The sequence below is a fragment of the Bos indicus x Bos taurus genome, chromosome 29 (genome assembly GCF_003369695.1).
Source record: "Bos indicus x Bos taurus breed Angus x Brahman F1 hybrid chromosome 29, Bos_hybrid_MaternalHap_v2.0, whole genome shotgun sequence".
NCBI classification, from domain to species: Eukaryota; Metazoa; Chordata; class Mammalia; order Artiodactyla; family Bovidae; genus Bos; species Bos indicus x Bos taurus.
This window is the reverse complement of record NC_040104.1, coordinates 12,120,516-12,138,134: the sequence shown is the minus strand read 5'-3', so window position 1 is coordinate 12,138,134 and position 17,619 is coordinate 12,120,516. Positions and strand designations below refer to the sequence as shown.

Sequence of the window (17,619 nt, the reverse complement as noted above, 5' to 3'; positions counted from 1 at the left end):
AAATGACCTTTCCAGTTCTGTGGCCACTGCTGAGTTTTCCACATGTGCTGGCATATTGAGTGCAGCACATTAACAGCATCATCTTTTAGGATCTGATATAGCTCCACTACAATGCCATCACCTCCACTAGCTTTGCTCTTAGTGATGCTTCTGAAGACCCATTTGACTTCACATTTCAGGATTGTCTAGTTCTAGGTGAGTGTTCACACCATCGTGATTATCTGGGTCATTAATATCTTTTTTGTGCAGTTTTTCTATGTATTCTTTCACCCTCTTCTTAATATATTCTGCTTCTGTTAGGTCCATCCCATGTCTCTCTTTAATTGTGCCCATCTTTGCCTGAAACATTCCCTCCCTATCTCTTAATTTTCTTGAAGCGATCTCTGGTCTTTACCATTCTAATGTTTTCCTCTATTTCTTTGCACTGATCACTAGGAAGGCTTTTTAAAAATCTCTTCCTCTATTCTTTGGAACTCTGCATTCAGATGTGTATGTCTTTCTTTTCTCCTTTGTCTTTTGCTTCTCTTCTTTTGTAAGTTATTTGTAAGGCCTTCTCAGACAACATTTTTGCATTTCTTTTTCTTAAGGATGGTCTTGATATGGTATGTACAGACCAAAAAAACGAAGATTATGGCATCCCATTCCATTACTTCACAGAAAATACATGGAGAAACAATGAAAACAGTGACAGGGTTTATTATCCTGGGCTCCAAAATCACTGGAGATAGTGACTGCAGCTGTGGAAAAAAAAAAAAAGAGAGAGACGCTGATCCTTAGAAGATAAAGCTATGAAAAACCTAGACAGCATACTAAAAAGCTAGAGAGACATTACTTTACAGCAAAGGTCTGTATAGTCAAAGCTATGGTTTTGCCAAGGTGTAATGGATGTGAGAGTTGTACCATAAAGAAAGCTGAACACCAAAGAATTGTTGCTTTTAAACTGTGGTGTTGGACAAGACTTTTGAGAGTCCCTTGGACTGCAAAGAGATCCAACCAGTCCACCCTAAAGGAAATAAGCCCTGAATATTCATTGGAAGGACTGATGCTGAAGCTGAATCTCTAATACTTTGGTCAATTTATGGGAAGAACTGACTCATTTAAAAAGACCCTTATGCATGGAAAGATTAAAGGCAGAATGCAAAGGGGAAGACTGAAGATGAAATTGTTGGGTGGCATCACTGACCTGATGAACATGAGTTTGAGCAAGTTCTGGGAGTTGGTGATGGACAGGGAAACCTGGCAAGCTGCACCCCATGATATAGCAAAGAGTTGGACATGACTGAGAGACTGAACTGAACTGATGTACAGAGGACATCAGCAAGCAGGCAGAAGTGTTTGGGGTCCAGTCAAGCCTGTGGCCCTGGTGGGAGTGGTGAAAGATTTTGGTGGAAGGGGAGGTTTCCCATCCTCTGGTGCAGGTCCTTGAATCCAAGGCAAGGAGCACAAGATTTTCAATGTATTACCAAATATTGTTTTCTAAAAAAAAAAAAAAAAATGTTTTCTACAGGAGTGAGAATTTTGACTGAGTCTGTTCTCTAGATTTTACTGAGGGATGTGGAAGGGATCTGGAGTGGGCTGAGTCTGCTAAAGTTAGATGACCAGCTACTGGAGGGCTAGGCTTATGGTAGACTTTCTGCACTAGGTGAAAAACAAATCCAGTGAAAAAGTGTCCCTTCTGCAGTGTACATGCCATTGTATCACATTGTTTCAGCAGATCATTTCAATGGTGTTTTGGGGCAAGCAAGAAATGCATGATGGGTGGTTGGCTTTTGTCAATTCTTGTGGGTAGTTCGATGACTAAATATATGGTTACTTAATTGCATGGTTGGAATTATGCTTGGGAAAGAAAACTAGATGAGATCCAGACATATTTCAACATTAAACAGCAAGCATAGGAAGGTTACTAAGGCAACTGTAGGTAATTTAAACATGAGGGGCCAAATGGAGAAAGATGCATTTAACAGGCTGAGATTGAACTGTACAGGTTGCCATAGTTGTTGCTATGACAAGTACCCATAACAGCTACTCTTTGCTATGCTGGAGATGTGGGAAACTGACAAGAGGCCAAGAGCCTGTATGACTTTCTTTGCAGTGTGATTTCAGGGGAGAAGTAGTTGACAAGGAAAGACTGACTGGTAAGGCTGAGGAGGGGAGTAATCTGAGCCAGTAATCATTAGCGCTTGTGGGAGCCCAGAAAACAGAAGCACCAGCTCAGAGATCTGGGTCAGGGTTCAGAAATAGATGTCATTTGGCTTGAATCAATATTTAGCCTTGGGAATGGCAGCCATAACCTCTAAACAGATTTCCTTCTCCCCAGGTGGCAGAATAATTCATATTTGTTCCAGACTCAGAAGAAGGAAATGGCAACCCACTCCAGTGTTCTTGCCTGGATAAGCCCAGGGACAGCGGAGCCTGGTGGGCTGCCGTCTATGGGGTCGCACAGAGTCAGACACAACTGAAGTGACTTTGCAGCAGCAGCAGCAGCAGGAACTCAGAAAGCCCGCTCAGGGCCACTTGCTCTTTGCAGGCATACATGCAATCTAGTAGGTGGAATTATCATCATGGTGCCCATTTTCCAGATGAGGAAACTGAGGTTAAGAGACTTGATCAAGCTCACACAGCTAAGCATGTGAAAAGCCAAGCACAAACCCAGGGTAACAGTCCTCAAATTGTGGGGTTTTGCTCCACACCCACTGGGAGTGGTGTGTGGTGATCTGGAAGCAATGCTTAGGCAGAAGAAAACAATATTCACGTTTAAATTGAAGAAAGTACAGAAAACCAATAGAACATTCAGCTATGACCTAAATCAAATCCCTTATGATTATATAGTGGAGATGAAAAGTAGATTCAAGGAATTAGGTCTGTTAGCCTGAAGAACTATGGATGGAGGTTTGTAACATTGTACAAGAGGTGGTCATCAAAACCATCCTCAAGAAAAACAAATGTTACAAGGCAAAGTGGTTGCCTGAGGAGGCCTTAAAAACAGCTGAGAAAATAAGAGAAGTAAAAGGCAAAGGAGAAAGGAAAAGATATACCCAATGGAATGCGGACTTCCAGAGAATAGCAAGGAGAGATAAGAAAGTCTTCATAAGTGAATAGTGCAAGAATTAGAGGAAAAGAACAGAATTGTAAAGAATATAGATCTCTTCAAGAAAAGTTGAGATACCAGAGGAACACTTCATGCAAAGATGGGCACAATAAAGGACAGAAAATTCAAAGACCTAACAGAAGCAGATGAGATTAAGAAGAGGTGACAAGAATGCATGGAAGAACTATACAAAAATGGTCATAATGACCAAGATAGGGATGATATTGGGGTCACTCACATAAAGCCGGATATGCTGGTGTATGAAATCAAGTGGGCTTTAGGAAGCATCACTACAAGGAAAGAAATGGAAGGTGATGGAATTCCAGCTGAGCTGTTTAAAAATCCTAAAGAATGAGGCTGTCAAAGTGCTGCATTCAATATGTCAGCAAATTTGGAAAGCTCTGCAGTGGCCACAGTGCTGGAAAAGGTCAATTTTCATTCCAATCCAAACGAAAGGCAATTCCAAAGAATGTTCAACCTATGGTGCCATTGTGCTCATCTCACTTGCTACCAAGGTAGTGCTCAAAATCCTTCAAGCTAAGTTTCAACAGTTCATGAACTGAGAATTTCCAGATATACAAATTGGTTTGAGAAAGCAGAGATCAAATTGCCAGCATCCATTGGATCATAGAGAAAGCAAGGGAATCTCAGAAAAACATTTCCATCTGCTTCACTGACTATGCTAAAGCCTTTCGCTGTGCTGACCACAAAAAACTTTGGAAAATTATTAAAGTAATGGGAGTACCAAATCAACTTACCTTTCTCCTAACAAGTCTATAGTAGGTCAAAAAGAAGCAGTTAGAATCAGACACAGAACAACTGAAAGATTTAAAATTGGGAAAGGAGAATGACAAGGTATACATTGTCACTCTGGTTATTTAACTTATATGTAGGATACATCTTTCAATATGCTGGTCTGGATAAATCCAAAGCTGAAATCAAGATTGTTGGGAGAAGTATCAACATCCACAGATATGAAGATAACACTACCATAATAGCAGAAAGTAAAAAAGAGCTAAAGAACCTCTCGATGAGGAGAGGAAATTAAAAAAACTAGCTTAAACTCAACATTCAAAAAACAATTCACAAAAAGATACTCAACATTCATGGCATCCAGTCCCACCACTTCATAGCATATAGATGAATGAGAAGTGGAAATAGTGGCAGATTTTATTTTCTTGGGCTCCAAAATCACTATGGACCTTGACTGCAGCCACAAAATTAAAAGACACTTGCTCCTTGGAAGGAAGAAAGGCTATGAAACACCTGCACAGTGTATTAAAAAGCAGAGACTCACTTTGCTACAGAGGTCTGTAGTGTCAAAGCTATCATTTTTCCAATAATCATGAACAGATGTGAGATCAGGACCATACAAAATGGTGAATGCCAAAGCATTGAGGTTTTGAACTGTGGTGCTTTAGAAGATTCTTGAGAGTCCCTTATACAACAAGGAGATCAAACCAGTCAATCTGAAAGGAAATCAACCTGGGACCCCTGCTGGCTCAGCTGAGGCATCTACTGAGGGCCTCCAGGGGGAAAGAACAGATGGTTCCACTGCAAAAGTACCTGACCATGGCAGCTCCAAGCAAACTGTTTGTATCCCCACCCATGGAGAAACTCAGAAAGGTTGAAGGCTCTGAGTACCCTGGGTCTCTCAATACAGGCGTTGCATTCTCCCCAGCAGCATTGGAGGCCAAGCAAGGGGCATTCTGGGCCCTGGAGGAGGAGGGTGGCTCAGGGATCCACTGGGGCCACCACTTACCAAGAAGGACTGGAAAGGACAAAGCAGACTTATGTGGCAGAGACCTGGTGACTGGGGTGTGGGAACAAGAAGGAACCAGCTCTGCATGAAGTACCTCACCCAAACTCCCCTGGAGGAGAAGCCCAGTGATAAGATCCCTTGAGATGGGATGAAGAGAGTTTATTTCATTACCCCTTATAATTCCTCTGATTGAGGAGGTGGTGCAGTTGGTGGGTCATCACAAACCATTCCATGGCCTAGACTATCTCCCAGTTGCTTTCTTTGGGGCTGCCTCTCCCCAGCTTCAGTCATGTAGTTCTGGAGGAAATTGACAATCATGTGTGCTTCTGAGTCTTGTGTCCTGGATTCCCAGAATCATTTTAATGAGTCTCCCATTTCCTGGAAGCCAGTCGGAAGTGGGCTCCTCTCAACTGTGATTCAGACTTGGTTCTAGATCCTTCCCGAACACTGTACACCTCCCAGACACAAACAGAGGCACCCATTTGTTTCAGCACCATTACGAGTAAAACACTTTATTCTTTATTGAGAATAGGGTGTGCAGACCACCAAATACAGTTCACCAGCATCCTGGGCAGGAGTACCCTAAGTGTGATTTATTGTTTGCTCGGAGCGGCCTTACTGATTCCTGAACCACTCCAAACATTTATACTGCCTGTGCCAGGCCAATCCTGTCATTTCCTCGATCAAAGACTGAGAAATACAGCCTCTGGAAGACGTCACCCAGCATCCAGGTCTCTGTAGATGTCCTCACTGTATTCCCTTTAAAGGTGGTATAGCAGTGGCCTCTAGAATCCTGGGAGAGTCAGAGACACACACCAGTCAGCCTGAGCCCTTACCTGTGACTCACACAAATATCCAGACTCAGCAATAAAAAATTCCTGGTTTTATTTCCCTCTTTTAGTAAATATCAAGGGATTTTCTCATTAGCAGGGGATATGAGAGTTCATCCACAACCAAATAAGGCCTGACATGAGGTTGTCATGAGGGAGGGTATGGGGGAGGGGAGGACTGGGAGTTGGGGATACAGAGGAATGATAAACCACAAAGTCCTACTGTAGAGCATAAGGAAATATATTAAATATCCAGTGATAAACCACATGAGAAAGAATAAGAAAAGTATTATATATTTCTGTATGTGCATAACTGAGTCACATTGCTGTGCAGCAGATCTTAACACAACACTGAAGATTAGCCACACTTCAATAAAATTTTTAGAAAAGAAAAAGAGTGTCCATAGTTGTCCTCTCTCCCTGTTTATTTCCTTCTGACCCCTGCTCCTTGTTTTCTCTACAGAGAATGCTGGTTCTCCTCCTGCATCCCCACAATCTGTACTTTATTAAAAATCTATTTTTTGTATTGGAGTATAGCTGATTAACAATATTCTGAGTTTCAGGGGGACAGTAAACAGACTCAACCATATATATCCATGTATCCTGGTGGCAAAAATACCCCTCCCATCCAGGTTGTCATATAATTAACCGGAGTTCCCCGTTCTACACAGTAACCCTTTGTTGGTTATCCATCTTAAATAGAACAGTGCCCACAACACGTTATTGAAGATTTAAGTTAGAAACTCTGGGAAGCCTCCTTTGGCCCACACTCACCCTCTTTGGCCACTCCAGGCTTGGTTGGGTAACCTACTCTGGTTTTCCAACCCCACAGGTCAGTCCGTAGCCCTTATCACCCAGATTAAGTACCCAGTGCCTCAATGCAGAGCACCTTGGGATGCCATTTGCATGAAATCCAGTGCAGTTTTGCCCAGAACCAAGCGACCCTCCATATGGCTCCATGAGTTTGCAGTTTTAGAATTCCTGAAATTCCCTCCCTTCCTCAAAGTCTTCTTTGAGCCCATCAGCCAGCTCTGAACTCCCCTAGGGAGCTGACATGAAGCCTCCACCCTGTGCCAGGGCTGAGCAGTCACCTTGCACCCTTTATTCACATTAACATCCAGCCTCCCCACAGAGGGGTCGGGTATCCCAATTCACAAAGTGGGCACCCGGCCAGAGTAAGGGGAAGATGCATCTGAGAACTAGGATGACAATGTAATTTATCATCTAAACCGGGAAAACTGCAAGAAGGGAAGGGAGACTGTTAATCCCTATGGTGGGACAGCACACTGGGAGTGTCCCCAGCCATTCTCCTTGTCATATGACTTATTTAAAGGACTGCTAGAGCTGACCTTCTGGGTTCATCCACCTGTGGGTTCAGATTGAACCGAAGCTCTTTGAACACTGAGTGATCCCATCTCCTTGTGACTCCCACCATGCCAGCATGGCGTGGTATCTCCACATTTATTTCAGGATGATCAGTGTCCCAGACAGCCATTTACTCTCAAGTGGTTCATGTTGTGGGAGTCTCTGGTCAGCCCCAAGGCTCAGCAGCATCTGCAATAGTGTGAGATGGCCTGCAGAGGGCACCCTCTTCCATGCAGCAGCCCAAGGGTTCCTGCAAGTTCCTATTTGAGAACCACCCCTCAGGGTCCTCTCCTCACCTTGAAGATGTAGGCTTGAGCTGGGACTGGGTAGTTGATACCATTGATGGTAAAGATAATAGAGGGCAGGGTACTGACCACAAAACATGAAACGTAGTGCTATTAGAGAGAGAGGGAAAGAGGTTGGCCCTGGAGATGCTTCTTGTGTGTGGAGACTGGGAGTGACCCTGGGGCATGACCCTTCACCTTGGAACCCCTTGGCGTGGCGCTGATGAGTTTCTGGATATTATTGACCAGTCTTCTTGGGCCAAGGATCAGTGATGTCCCAGTATCCACAAAGGGCTCACAGCCACCAGAACAAGCAATAACCTTTTTTTTCATGGAGATGCTGAGACACAGTATGACTAAGCAGGCATCAAGGCCCCTCTGAGTTTACCCAGAGATGCCCCCTTCCTGACTGTCTTCTAAACAGCCCTTTGTCTCTTGCCCTCTTTTCCTTTGCTCCCAACACAGCACCTTCCTTGACATTCTTGAATGCAGTACTTGAATACACCAGGCTCTTTTGCCCGTTGACACAAGCTGGTCTTCCTTCCTAGAGGAGCAGCCTCCCCTTTGACTAGCAAATTTCTTCTCATCTTCCAGATTCCAGCTTAATTGTCATGGTTTCAGGGAAGTCTTTTCCCCACTGATTATCAGTCTCCTTTCCTGACAGTCTCTGTAGACACTTCCTCATGTCTAGCATGTACCAAAGTCACAATTCACTATGTGTGTGTCTCGTTTCCTGTGCATCTGCCTTCTTAGATGGGAGGGCAAGTTTTACCTTATTGCCTCCTTAAAGTGCCTGGCACACAGTGGATACCCAAGGCTTGTCTGTTTAGTGAGTGAATGAAGACTGTGAGAATAATGAATGAGAAACATCCATAGCGCTGTATCTGATTGGGAACAAATAACGGGTCAATCACAGAGTGAAGACTGAGATTCAAGAGGGCAGCTGATTCTCATTATGATGGGAGAGAGGGGCTCCTCTGGGAGGGGGTGTCTGCCAGCACTACTCCTACAACCAGCTCAGACGCTGAGACCCTGGCCAGGAAATACATGACTAGCCCACAGAAACTCCAAAGGACGGGTCAGCTTTTGTCTGAGGGTATCACACAGAATCCTATCAATTATGCCTCTTGTTCTCAGGTCACTCCTGGATTCCACCTTCCTGATTCTGTTATAGCCCCTGCCCCACTGTGTGCCCATGAACTTGGGGTGTCTTTTTCAGTTGTTGCTTTCACATCTTTAGACTCCAGCAAATCTCTCTACACTTCTTAGTAGTTGCTTCCTTAGGAGACCAGTTCTTGTGATTTGTTCAGGACTTTCCCTGTTTTTTATCTGACATTTATCTGTACTGAGAACTTCCTTGGTCGAAGATAGCTCCGGACAGTTGCTCATCTTATACCTCTCTTCAGGCTGGAGAAATTCTCCCTGATCCTCTGTTCATCACACTGTAGAGTCCTCTAGCCATGCTCCACGCCTCACAGGGCAGTGGGTGCAATCCTCTCCCAGCTGCACAGACCTCTCCAGACCCTTTTAGGACCCTGGTAGAGCCCTGGTCAGAAGGCCTGGGGATTATGAACCCATGGGTTGTTTGCATATCTATCTGCTTGTGTATTTGTGTCTGTATGTGTGTTTGTATGTGTCTCTGTGAGTGCTTGTGTGTCTCTGACTAGCTATGCATGTTTATATGTGTCTCTGTGTATGTTTATATGTGTCTGCTTGTGTGCTTCAATGTGTCTGTGTGTCAGTGTCATTGTGGGTGGTGTATATGTCTGTGTGACTGTGTGTCTGAGAATGCATTTGTGTGTGTCTGCCTGTGTCCATGTACAGTAGCAGGAGCATCACTTGAGCTGACCCTCAGAGGGAGAGGCTTACTGGTCCATGTGTACACTCTAGTCGCCCGTTTGGATCAATGGTGTCCAGTTGAGCGCTCCCTGGTAGTAAGATTTATCCACCCCACTAAACATCATCTCACTGCCTTTCGCCTGCATGTGTAGAGAGAAAAGAGTGGGGATCCTTGGAGGACAGTAACAACAGCACTGTCTGAGAGCTCTGATGGTCCACCTATCACGGCCCTAATAAGGTCCCCATGTACAGATGCAGAAATCAAGGCTAAGAGCTATTGAGATCTAGACCAAGGTCGGTTACTGGCTAATGAGTGGAACAGAGCAGGTTAGAACCTGAGTCACCTGGCTTGGCTCCACCCACTCTATCTTCTGAAGACGCCCTACCTCCTGCGACCTGAGTGCTCAGACACACTCAGAGGACACGGTGCTGAAGCATATTGGTTTTCTTCTTGTCCAGCTTGTCATTTTTCAGGAAAATCAAAGCCTGGGAGTTCTAAGGGTGTGGGTTCAGGACACCCAGATTTCGCTCTGCTGGCCTATGACCTCTACTGTTCAAAAGGCGCCACACTCAGAAGGGACCCCACCTCTAATCTCCCTGTCTTGAAATGCCTCGTATTTCTTGAACAAGAGGTCCCACATGTTTGTTTTGTGTCCCACACTTTCATTTTTCACTGGCTCTTGCAAATTGGGTTGCTGGCCAGGGCTCCCAGTGGAATACAAATGAGGAAGGAAAGATATCCATCATCCTTCTCCTTCCTTCCTGATCAAATTCATAAGCAAATCATATTGCTTTTTCCTCCAAATTGTTTCCAGTGGCCTTCCATTAGTCTTCCTCCTTGCTCAACCCCCTAGACCAAGTTACTGGTCTTGAGTCCAGGAGTAGGGTTGTGTTCCAATAAAATGTTATTTATAAAGGCCAGTGGTGAAGCCAGGTACAGCCCTGGGGCTATATTTATCCTGGGTTAGATTATCTCTCAGGATTCTTCTTTATCAAGTGTTCAATAATTTTTGTGCAACTGAAAGCATCTTATAGCTAATTTGGAGAAAGGGAGTGTCCATCTCAGACTTACTTGCTCAAGTAGAAGTCAAAAACAGGCTCAGAAATGGCACCTTGATTCTTCAGGTTGTCAAAGGTGGGGATAGCTCCAAAGACGTATATGTTAGGGTAGTTCAAGCCCAGTTCTGTTCAGTTCAGTCGCTCAGTCGTGTCTGACTCTTTGAGACCCCATGAATCACAGCATGCCAGGCCTCCCTGTCCATCACCAACTCCCGGAGTTCACTCAGACTCACATCCATCGAGTCAGTGTTGCCATCCAGCCATCTCATCCTCTGTCATCCCCTTCTCCTCCTACCCCCATTCCCTCCCAGCATCAGAGTCTTTTCCAATGAGTCAACTCTTTGTATGAGGTGGCCAAAGTACTGGAATTTCAGCTTCAGCATTATTCCCTCCAAAGATATCCCAGGGCTGATCTCCTTCAGAATGGACTGGTTGGATCTCCTTGCAGTCCAAGGGACTCTCAAGAATCTTCTCCAACACCACAGTTCAAAAGCATCATTCTTCTGCACTCAGCTTTCTTCACAGTCCAACTCTCACATCCATACATGACCACTGGAAAAACCATAGCCTTGACTAGACAGACCTTTGTTGGCAAAGTAATGTCTCTGCTTTTCAATATGCTATCTAGGTCGGTCATAACTTTTCTTCCAAAGAGTAAGCATCTTTTAATTTCATGGCTGCAGTGATTTTGGAGCCCAAAAAAATAAAGTCTGACACTGTCTCTACTGTTTCCCCATCTATTTCCCATGAGGTGATAGGACCAGATGCCACGATCTTCATTTTCTGAATGCTGAGCTTTAAGCCAACTTTTTCATTCTCCACTTTCACTTTCATCAAGAGGCTTTTTAGTTCCTCTTCACTTTCTGCCATAAGGGTGGTGTCATCTGCATATCTGAGATTGTTGGTATTTCTCCCGGCAATCTTGATTCCAGCTTGTGCTTCTTCCAGCCCAGGGTTTCTCATGATGTACTCTGCATAGAAGTTAAATAATCAGGGTGACAATATACAGCCTTGACATACTCCTTTTCCTATTTGGAACCAGTCTGTTGCTCCATGTCCTATTCTAACTGTTGCTTCCTGACCTGCAAAAGGTACACCCTCAGACCCGTATTCCACAACGCTTAGACCGAACAGCTAGTCAGTACTTACAAGGTCCCTTATCTGTGGGAAAGAAGGGTGTTCCCACTTACAGATACAAGAATTGGGGCTAGGACTGGGCTGGGGTGCATTGCCATTAAATCCTCAGAGAAGAATTGAGGCTGGGCTGTGTTTTTGGTGGACCTCAAACGGTTAGACCATGTTGGGAGGAAAATTTGTGTTTCATTTGTGAGAGGCTGTGAATTTTAAAACATCTGCCCCTCTGAAAAACACCACTTGAGTGAGTCAAATTGGCCTTGTGGCTTCTGTACAGGTGGGGTAACCAAGAGTCAGGCCAGGACCCATTAGTGCCCCCTTGTGGACAAAATGAGTCGAGAGCAAGGTAGCCTTTTCTGTCAACACTATGACCTAATGACAGGAATGGAGTGAATTCTCTGTAAGGTACTGTGAATTCTGCATCTGTCCAGGAAGACAGAATCCAAAAACATAGTCTTTCTTGCAGGTATCAATGAAACTGCTGCCTGGGAAATTCACTTTTGGGGATATGTGTGTATTTGTGCAAATGTGTATGAGAGATAAAGAGAGAGGGGGGAACTACTCAAGTACTTTGGGGAGGCAGGCCATACATTTTATTAGACTCTCAAAGGCACCCTAGAGTGAGAACTCATTTATCAGGCCCCTTGACATCTCCGGCCTCCAGTTTCCACTATGGATACCTGAAGCCCTTGACTGCCCCAAGGATCCCCAGATCATTTTTATCCTGTCCCTAAACACCCTACAGCAATTTCAGTCCTGAAAACCCAACCCAGCTCCACCATTTACCACATGTGTGACTTCAGCAAGGCCCTTGCTGTCTGCACTTCAGTTTCCTCATATGTCTCATGAGCTAATCAGACCACCTGCTGTGTGGGGTTGTTGCAGGATTAAACCAAGTATTACCTGAAACTGCCTGGAACAGTCTGTGAATATAAAAGTAGGTGATTTATTTTTTTCCCCTTTTCTCGCTCCCAGCAAAATGAGTCTTGAACTGCTCATGGGCAGAGGAGCTGCAAGTCCACACCTCAACCCACTCCCTGGGTTAGCTAATCTGTTTGCTTGTGTGTCACCATGGGTACTGCCTCCCCAGGGACAGGATCCTGTGGATAAGATGGTCAATACCTATGGGAGTTAGGCTAGGAAGGGTCCTGACAGATGGTCCCGCACCTGTTTTGCAAGCAGGGGTCACTCCATAGCCAGTCCTGACTCAGCTTCTCTTTACATGTTTCCCGAACAGTGTCATAAGTAATAAATCCCTTCATGCTCCCAGATCCATAGGCTACCCAGAAGGTGTTTTGGGTAGGCTGGAAGGTGGAAGACTTGTAATGTCTGAACCTAACTTGTGTAGCTGCAGACACAAGAGATGAGTGTCATCAGGTGCCAAGGATGGAAACAGGGTGGCAGGGCAAGTGAAGGATGGTCCGGGTACAGGGTGTCTGTACTCACAACAGGCTGGACTGGGGCAAAAGAGGGAGGGCACCCACAAGTCAGATGAGCCTGTGTCAAAGATAACCTGGAATTCCTGAGTGGGTGTTCCATTGGTGATGTTACCCATGTAGAGCATCTACAGATAGAAGGAGGGAGTGGATTAGTGAAGAACTGGCTACCCTCTATTCCCACACTGATGTCTCCCTCTGGGTGCTATGTATCTCTTGAGATCACTTTCCAACCACTGTGAAGCTCACAGCCTTTGATCACAGAGGTGCTTGCATTTGATTTTTTTTTTCCTATGCTACATTGTATGCAGGATATTGATTCTATGACCAGGCATTGAAGTGGTACCTCCTGCATTGGAAGCTCAGAGGCATAACCACTGGGCATCCGGGACCATTGGACACCCAGGGAAGTCCTGTTGCCTTCATTTGAGAAACTCTGTAGTCTCTCCAAACCCAGCCTTTGCACCCCCTTATCCAGGAGGTCCTTCTTGATCAACCCCAGCCACTCCCTCCAAACTCAGATCACATCCAATCAACACCACACAAGTGACCCTTTCATTTGACATGTATTTACTGTTTGCCTATCGCTCAGGCTGGCGTGGGCATTCTTGAAGACAAAATAAGCCATTTTTATAGTTGAAAAACCGTAACCGCTGTGTTGGATTCTGATGGCCTTACATGGAATACGGGTTCAATAACTTTACTGCTGTGGTTCTTGCATCTGTGGAAACTGAATTCCTCTGCCTGGTTATTCACAATTGCTTTGCAGTTGGTTCTATCTTCTGATCAGTGGTGGTTCACTCTTCATCTGTAACTAGTTCACTCCCTTAGTTCAGAAGGAATTGCTGCTGCTGCTGCTGCTTTGCTGAGTCGCTTCAGTCGTGTCTGATTCTGTGCAACCCCATAGACAGCAGCCCACCAGGCTCCACAATCCCTGAGATTCTCCAGGCAAGAACACTGGAGTGGGTTGCAATTCCCTTCTCCAATTCAGGAAAGTGAAAATTGAAAGTGAAGTCACTCAGTCATGTCCGACTCTTAGCGACCCCATGGACTGCAGCCTACCAGGCCTCTCTGTTCTTGGGTTTTTCCAGGCAAGAGAACTGTAGTGGGTCGTATTTCCCTCTGCTCAGAAGGAACCATCTCCCTCAAACCAATGACACATCTTTGACACAGAAATGGATGTTTACCTGCCACCTGGAAATTTCTGAGCCCAGTCACCAAGACAAGAGTTGAGGATGATAGTGCCATCTCCTCTGGGTGGGGCCTCTTTGGCCCAGTGCTTCTGCTCCTGCAGGAGCCCCAGCCCCAGCCTCCCACCTGGCATCTCCAGTTGAGCCCCAGTGGTAGGCTAGAGCATCAGGGGGTGCTTTGGAGCACCATCCTCCCAAAACACTCACATCCATGATGTTCCTCAGGGGTGAATAATTATATTTGAGCCACAGGAAGAAATCTGAGGCAGTCTGTAAGCATGTTCCTTGAGGAAATTGTTCAGCATGTTTTTTTCACTGAAGGTATTTCTCATGGTCTTCACTTTCCTTAGAGGTATTTTTTCACTGAACATTTGACAAAGAAAACAAATAATATGCTACAATTAGGTGTCATTGTCAAGGTATTACTGTCATTGCAATGGCACCGTGTATTTTCTAATCATTTTTATGAGTCACCTTATTATCAGAATTTTATGGATCACTTCAGTTCAGTTGCTCACTCGTGTCCGACTATTTGCGACCCCATTAAGTGCAGCATGCCAGGCCTCCCTGTCCATCACGAACTCCCAGAGTTCACTCAGACTCACATCCATCGAGTCAGTGATGTCATCCAGCCATCTCATCCTCTGTTGTCCCCTTCTCCTCCTGCCCCCAATCCCTCCCAGCATCAGAGTCTTTTCCAATGAGTCAACTCTTCGCATCAGGTGCCCAAAGTACTGGAGTTTCAGCTTCAGCATCATTCCCTCCAAAGGTATCCCAGGGCTCATCTCCTTCAGAATGGACTGGTTGGATCTCCTTGTAGTCCAAGGGACTCTCAAGAGTCTTCTCCAACACCACAGTTCAAAAGCATCAATTCTTCAGTGCTCAGCTTTCTTCACAGTCCAACTCTCACATCCATACATGACCACTGGAAAAACCATAGCCTTGACTAGACGGACCTTTGCTGGCAAAGTAATGTCTCTGCTTTTCAATATGCTATCTAGGTTGGTCATAACTTTCCTTCAAAGGAGTAAATATTTTTTAATTTCAAGGCTGCAGTCACCATCTGCAGTGATTTTGGAGCCCCCCCAAAATAAAGTCTGACACTGTTTCCACTGTTTCCCAATCTATTTCCCATGAAGTGATAGGACCAGATACCATGATCTTCATTTTCTGAATGCTGAGCTTTAAGCCAACTTTTTCACTCTCCACTTTCACCTTCATCAAGCGGCTTTTTAGTTCCTCTTCACTTTCTGCCATAAGGGTGGTGTCATCTGCATATCTGAGTTTATTGATATTTCTCCCGGCAATCTTGATTCCAGCCTGTGCTTCTTCCAGCCCAGGGTTTCTCATGATGTACTCTGCATAGAAGTTAAATAATCAGGGTGACAATATACAGCCTTGACATACTCCTTTTCCTATTTGGAACCAGTCTGTTGTTCCTTGTCCAGTTCTAACTGTTGCTTCCTGACCTGCATATAGGTTTCTCAAGAGGCAGTTCAGGTGGTCTTGTATTCCCATCTCTTTCAGAATTTTCCACAGTTTATTGTGATCCACACAGTCAAAGGATTTGGCAGTCAATAAAGCAGAAATAGATGTTTTTCTAGAACTCTTTTGCTTTTTCCATAATCCAGCAGATGCTGGCAATCTGGTTCCTCTGCCTTTTCTAAAACCAGCTTGAACATCTGAAAGTTCATGGTTCACGTATTGCTGAACCCAAAGACATAGGTTTGAATAAAGATTCTGTTCTGTAATGCTGGGTAAGCCATATGACCATGTGGGTTCCCAGTCTCCCCTTTGGTAAAATAGTGGAATGTAATGATTCAAACCCTCCAAATAGGATATCTTGGGGATAGTGAAGTGATGGATATAAGGTGTCTGATAAATAGGAAGTCTCAACAATGACAGCCACTATCATTGCTGTTGCCATTCCACTGTATCCTTCTCATAGAATCTCAGGAAAGGAGGCAGAAGGGGGATTCCTATCCTTTTTTACAAGGGAGGAATTAGAAATGCAAGAGGCTTGTGAATTGGCTGTGGTCACACTGCTTGTCAGATATAAAACAGTGTATAAGTAGCTCTCCCAATGTTTCTCCAAGTTGAAAGAGAAGAAATAGTTGAAAAAAGAATCCAGGAGATAGGGAACAAGTTATAGAAATGTAGAGGCTTGAGAAGGAAAGATGAGTCAAATGAAAAATTAAAAGAAAACAACACAGAGAGAAATACACTCAGAGACTTCCAAAGAGATGGAGAGATACATGACAGTGATACAGAGATGCAGACATAGACTTATACACACTGAAGTAGAGAGGGAACAAAGAGAACATGCTAAATAAAATGTAGAAAAGTGCTATTCCACAGGACCACACCTACATCTGCATTGACTGTGCACTGAACAATTGCAAGGAGTTCCAATTTCAATAAGTCATGACATGACTGGACCCCAAGAGTTGTGCAGCTATGCAAATCTACACCAAGACCCTGGGACCCACAGTTCCTATAGAAAAGTACTTCTCAATAAGTAAAGGTTGAACTTTAAGATTGTCAAGGAAATATTCCATTCCCTTCTAAAATGGATGAATATAATAATCAGATGAAAAGAAAAATTGCAGAAATTAATATGATGTGGCTTACAGTCTCCATACTTACATGACTCTGCAATCTGAGAAGGCCACCAGGTCGAGGAGCACAAGCCACTTCATGCTTCTCTCCTGGCTCCAAGTACTCAGGAAAGTTCAGTTTCTTAGCATGTAGTGGTGACTGGGAGTCCCTAATTATATATGCTCTGACATGCCGAAGTTTAGGTCTTTAGGCCAAAAATAGGTCTGAAAAAAACACAAAGGTCTCAACAAAATCTCGAGTTAATTAGTGTCCTTGGTGAGTGGACTTTGAAGCTTCTCAGAATACATAGAATTCAACTGCAATCTCTTCCTCGAAGCTTGATTGGAAAATCAAACTGATCTGTATGGACATCTAAGAAGATGGAGAACCTTGCCTACTTGGAGGAAAAAACTGCTAAGAACATCATGAAAATGGATACTAAGGACCATGCTTGACATTCATGGTTTCATGTCATCTTCCTAGCCACTTCATGAGATATGCATTGCCGGGAGCCAGCACAGGAGATCCCACCCATGACAAGGTCATGTGGAGGAAACCTGACAGGCAAGGCTGATGAGGACTCGAGGGACTCCCTCAACCTGCTCGAGCATCTACCCTGAAACCAAAGTCTGTCTGTCTACTGTTTACTATATTATGCCTTTCACCAACTCTTCTGACATTAACAGGGGGCTATCCCTGGCCACCTTTCTCTGAAGAAAATCAACTTAGGGCTCTAGTTAATAAGTCTCTTGGGCATGAAAGGAATATTTTAATTCAAACCCCTCTGTTGGCATTTTAGCTTGCTTGGCAGGTTTATCCATACTCTTGCAACTAACTCACATGATTGTTCACAACTTCCCAACCATAAAAGGCATGGGAAGCCTAAGCATTCTAAAAGTCCTAATGGACATAGAGCCCTTCGGGGGGTGAAAAATTATTATAATAGTACTGGTGAAGGGTTTCATTGTTGAGCCAATGCTTGCTGCCAAGTTTCCATATCCCTTATCCATTGTGTGCCTGGGAGTGCATTAGTT

At 44.5% G+C, this 17,619-nt stretch overlaps 1 pseudogene; it reads right to left on the bottom strand.

Annotated features, from left to right (window-relative positions):
• Positions 1 to 5,493: 5,493 nt before the first annotated feature.
• Positions 5,494 to 16,686, bottom strand: LOC113885753 (annotated as a pseudogene).
• Between the last annotated feature and the right edge of the window lie 933 nt (positions 16,687 to 17,619).